This window comes from Chroicocephalus ridibundus, chromosome 1, assembly GCF_963924245.1.
Source record: "Chroicocephalus ridibundus chromosome 1, bChrRid1.1, whole genome shotgun sequence".
NCBI lineage: Eukaryota > Metazoa > Chordata > Aves > Charadriiformes > Laridae > Chroicocephalus > Chroicocephalus ridibundus.
This window is the reverse complement of record NC_086284.1, coordinates 171,504,764-171,510,763: the sequence shown is the minus strand read 5'-3', so window position 1 is coordinate 171,510,763 and position 6,000 is coordinate 171,504,764.

Sequence of the window (6,000 nt, the reverse complement as noted above, 5' to 3'; positions counted from 1 at the left end):
CGCAGTATAGGACATGATAAGTAACAGTTTGTAAAAGTCATTCCCTGGTGCATGGAGGGTAATGAATGATTGGAAACAATTTGTACAGAATTACCAAAGGAAAATTGTGTTTGTCCAATCTGATTGCCATCTGCGTTGAAAGACTGTGGATAAGGGGAGAGCAGAAAAGATCATTTACCTTGATTTCAGTAAGGCTTTTGACATGCTCTTCTACAGTGTCTTCATCATCGAGGAGGTGTGAACTAGACAGAGGGACACAAAGTTGGTGGGAAAAACTGCTGGAATGTAGAGCTTGAAGGGTTTTACTCAATGGTCTGAAGTACCGCTGGTGGCCAGTTATGGGTGTGTTCCTTGAGTCGATACTGGGGTAATATGTCTAACGTCTTTATCAGCAACCTGAGCGATGTGAGGAAAGGCACCCTTAGCAACTTCACGGATGACACCAAACTGGAGGAAGCAGCTGACACACTGGAGGGCAGGGCTGTCATTCCAAGGGACCCAAAGTCTGGAGAAAAGAGCCAGATGAAAAGCCACAAAGCTGCATAAAGGCAAACACAAAGTCCTGTACCTGGGATGGAATAACCTCACGCAACAACAGAGGCTGGGAACTGTCTGGTTCGACAGCAGCTCTGCAGAAGATATTCTGGAGGGTCATGGTGGACAAGTTGAACATGAATGAGCAGATTATTATTGCAGCAATGAAGGCTAACCATACATAGGAAGAAGATAACCAGCAAATCAAAGGCAGTGTTTATTTCACCCGTGAGTTCCTATCTGGAATATTCTGTACAATTTGGGACGCTTCCATACAAGGCAAATTGGAGACAGTCCTCTGGAGGGCCAATGAGAGGATAACGGGTCTAAACTATAGAAAAGAAGAGGCTAAAGGAACAGGATTTATTTAGCTGGAGAAAAGAGGTCTAAAGGGGATGGTCCTCCACTGCCTAAAGGGGATCATAGAAAGCAGTTCTCAGAGGTGGACAGTAAAAGGACAAAATGCAGTGAGTCATCATACACTTCAGAAAGGGACATTTCAACAAAAGTAGTGAAGCACTGGAAGAGGGTACCTGAGAAGTAGTGGGATCTCCTTCACTGAGATCCAAAGAACCCACCTGTACAACACCCTGAGCAACCTGACCTAACTTAGGAAATTGGCCCTGTCCTGGGTGGGGAGATGGGCTACGTGATTCCCTTCTCACCTAAATTTTTTCTGTGGTTCTATGGTTCAAAATACCATGTGCCTAAAGAGCCTAAAGTCCATATCATACAAGAACTCAGCCTCTCTCCCACTCTGGTGTGGAATCCAGTAGATAAACTCTGCCCACTGCTAATATCTGGTGATCATGGGAATATCCATGCTTTTGAAAAAGAAACACCTATGAAGTGGTTGTAGCACTTCAAAGGCACTTTGAATTCACCACTCTTACCCTGCAGGAAATATTCTAACACCTGAGCAACTCACCAAGGTTCAAGAGAGAGTTGCTCTGTAATTCATTTACTGAAGCCTCAGTTGGAACAAGCCAACGTACAGGAAAAAAAAGTAATAATTGTATGGCCAAAAGAACAAGCAAGTAGGGTCTGACTCTATAGTCAATTGATTAAGGCATTGAAGTAAATGAAAAAGAACTGGTGACAACTAGAAAAGGGGAAAATCAGAAGATCTCTGCTCCCCAGCATATTCACGTCTTTTACATGTGAGAATCATCAACTGAATGATCCAGGGAGAACAGAAAAATACCTAGATCTTCTCTTCTAGTTGGGAACATTTTTGTATCCGCTCCCCAGTCAATAGTAAGGGAAAGAAATAATAAGGGAAAGAAATAATAAGGAAAAGAAGGTGATAACTTACACTGAAGAGACTGGAAAATTGAATTCTGTCCCTTTTTCAGACACAGACTGTCAATATGATACAAGGCCAACTTCTCAAACCAACATTTCACAGGCAGTGGGCCATAACGAGGGTCCCTTGACCCTCTCTTTGCTTGAGACCCTGAGATCTAATACAGAGAACACTGGTCCACTTCCAAATGTAACAGGAGCCAGCGTGAACTGCGTTGTGAATATACAGGCTACAGTCATTTAATGTTCCCAGGACCACTCGCTGCTCCCAGGACCAACTGCATAGAATGCCTAGGTCCATATTGTTTAGCTTGGCTTCCGAAACAGTGTGGGCTTCTCCATAGCGTCTGCTGGGACTAGTTCCTGGCCTGGCTCAACTCCAGTGCTCAGAAATTGTCAAGGAGGATTTGGCAAGAGCCAAAACCATGTTAGGAACTGTTCTAACAATTTGGACCAGGGCTTGAGTGATCACCAGAGCATCGGGCTTACGGCTGCACGTGGAACAATGAGAAAAAGTAAGATACTGAATAAATGGTTGTGACGCAAATGCTGTCCTCCTCATTTAGTAAACACAGCTTTCATGTGCTACCCTTCCAAATTAGCCCTTCAAATCTTCCCTCCTTCCTTTCTTTTCTGAGCTGTTGAGTAGGTATGTGAGATAAGATCTCAGTGAGTTACTGATCAAAATCAGTAAGATCCCCCATTAATCCTCCTGCCTGCCTTCTTTATCTGTTGTGGCATTTTAAACTTCTATTCCAAACTCTTTGTGTAAGGGCACACTTCATCTCATATTTTATATCATGAAATCCAGTCAGGACCCAACCCAGGCTAGAACTGCTTCGCAATAAATAATAAAGATTGTAAAGAATGATAAGAATGTTTTTAAATAACTGTGTGTGTTTTTAAGACAGGTGTATTGTTTTAAATTATTCAGTTCTTTCATTTACAGACAGCTTTGTCTCTCAGTCCAGAAAGTCTGAATTAAATATTTTTAATGCTGATTTAAGTCATCAAGTAGGAAAAATCTTGTAGTTCCCTAGTTCAGGGGATCTAGGTCTGAATAGTGATTGAGATATCTGTAAGATGTCTCTAATTTGTACCATTTTAGAAACAATTCCTTGAGGCAAAAGGAGAGGTCCAGAAACACCAGCTTCTGAGTGTCAAGCTAACAGACCTTAAGCCTTTATACTGCCTCCACTTTTTCTCAGAACATATTCGTCTTGGAGCTGGCACAGACCCTGGTACAACGGACTAGTTTATGACTGTGTTACACCTCCTTTGTGCTAACCTGCCAAGAGTAAGCTGATAGGTCTGGTTGGTTGGTTGGTTGGATAGGTCTCTATGCTGAATGAAGGGGTATAATTTCTTTGTGAAAGCCATATTTTGATTGCAACTGTAGACCTATCAAACCTTAGACACTGAGCATCCTTGCTCCTGCTCCACAATTTCACATACCAACTAGGAGGCCAGAGGGACCAAGCACACAGATCCCCAATGCCTGGCGTACCACGATGGAAGTCCATTCTTCACTCAGTCAGAAATGCCCCATTCTGAAAGAAGAATCTTGCATGTGGATGGCATAATGGAAAATCCTTCTGTCATGAAAAAATGCCAACTTTTTACTGAAAGGAATTTTCAAAAAATGTTTTTGGGAAAATGGAAGTAAATCTCTACACAATCTTAATGATCCAGGCTGCCAGCTGCCGGGGAGACAAAAGCCTTGTAAGCCGAGTAGCTGGGGAGCCATCAATTCAGAGAGATTAGGAATGTGTTAGCCTCAGAAGCTGGGCATACCAGGGAGCCCTGGAGCAGGAGCAGCCAGGCAGCTCAGCAGGCGTAGCTGGCAGAAAGCACTGGCTTCTTTATCGTCAACATTTTTTCAGTAGAAAATACCTTTCAGCATATTTTCAACAGAATCTAATTCTCAGAAACCCCAACAGTGATACTAGTAAGTCACCCTGACTCTGGCAGATCATTCAGTGATGATGAGTGAACATCATTCAGATGATGGTGCTCAACTTCTTAAAGGAAGGGGGAGCGGAAAGCTGGCAGAAATCCTGTGTCTCTAAGAAAGCAAGGTACCTCCTCTAGGTCCCAAATGCTCTTTACTACTTATGTGATAGTGGAGAAATCCCTTCTCAGTAGCAGATAATTTTTTCACGGGGGCTAAAAGGACTATGATAGAACATGGGATGACCTACCCTGTTCTATTTGGCAGCCCAGGCCAGAGGGGTCCCCTCCAGGAGTGAAGCTGGCACCTCCTACAAGGTCAGAGGTGGACTCTGATCTGTGAGGTGGGCTCATTGCAGAAGTTTGGGATGTTCATAACTCAGTGTAGAGCTGAATGAGCTGGCGCACAACAGCTCAGTATTTGTAACTATTCATATTATATCCTGGTGCCAAGCTTGTGAGTTTCTATGTCCTTCTTTCCTTGATAGAAGTTCCCCCACTTTACATGTTGACTCAGAGCTGTTACAAGGTCAAAGCACCCTTTAGGCCAACGGACAGCGAGTGCCTGATAAGAGCGACAGAAGGAGGTTATTTCTTCTCAGCCCGGACAGAGGCCAAACCAGTTTTGTTGGAATCCTAGACCCACTGAGTCCAAACTTTGTTGTTATCATAAATTGCCAAGAAGACAGATTACTCATGGCATTGCTTCAGTGGGATAGGGTGCAGATTTATCACGTATGACCGCAACACGAGCAAGTCCTTCAAGGCTTGACCTCACATTCCTTCCTTCTGTTTGACCCTTCATCCTGCTTTCTTCTTTCTCCCTGGCCCCTGATTCTCTCTAGACATCTTCTTGTACCCCAAGAACAGATTTTTATCTCCATCTCACAGTGCCTCTGTTCTTTCTATAGTTTCAATCTCTCAGAATTCACATTATCCCCCATTTTAGGCCAAGGGAAGGCCTGAAGCTCAAAAATCGATAGGGAAGTGCAAGAAAAGTAGCACAATCCAGACCTAGCCACAGGCAGCTCCTTTTATCTTCCTGAGATGAAATGTCATTTCTGTAACAAGTGCCTTTTCATTTGGAATCCATCTTTTCAATGATGAAATAACACTTCTGAAAGCACCACATCAGAGAGGATGGTTCTTTGGGGATACAGTGATAATAAGCATAGCAAGTGACAGAGGATAATCTCAGCAAGCATTTAGTAAGGTAGGAAGCACAATACCTATTCAACCTTTGATTAGGTAGAAAACTTCAAACTGGGATTAAGCCAAATCTCTAGCATCCATGACAACTCTAAAAAAGGCAACCAGCTGCTGGGGCATATAAAGCGCTACCATCAGAAATTCAGAGACTCCAAAAGGCACTGGATATTTTACTCCTATAAGATTTATCCCGGAAAAAAATATTAGTATGAAATTAATTTTAGTTATTTTCCTCAGGGTTAGTAGCTTCCCATTTCCAAATCCAAGGCAAAAAGTTCTCTATTCTTTGAACCAGCAAGATCTCACTCTTGGCCTTTCATCTTTCTGAAGGACCCCACAACACTACTGCCGTCCACAGACTTAAATTCTTTGGATTCAAGTGGCTTTGCCCCAAAGCACATGTAATCCCACAGTTGTCATTAACATGATGAGCCATGAGAAGGATTTAAAATTTTAGAACCTAAAAGTCCACTTTTTCCCCCTTTCTTAAATCAATAGGAGGAGCACGGCTAAAAATAAAAGGAATAAAAAAAAAAGTTTTACTGTAAATGAGCAGTTCTGCCTCAGCTACCATCAAGCATTATGTTCCATTGCCAGAGTCATGTAGCACACCTGGGTGACTTATGTTTCCTTTTAATTTGTGCAATTCCTGGAAAATAAAATGCCTCATTATGTTCTGCAATACAGTAGCATTTCTGTAAGGTGCCCCAAAGTATCTAATCATCACAATACTTTCATTTTATTTCACTAAAATGAACAGACAGGCACAGAAGATATTTAGCTTTTGGCTTTTATAGGAACAGTTGGCATTCACAATTTAAAGCATTTCTATTATTTCAGCTAAGATGATTAATAGAAAACAACTGTTGTCTGGCAGATTGCATTTAAAAATGTACTATCGAACACATCCCCAATTGCTATGACACAAGCAATGTGAAAGGAATATATCATTAAATATATTTCAGGCAGGGAAACAGCTGCTAAAATGTGAGACAGGTAATT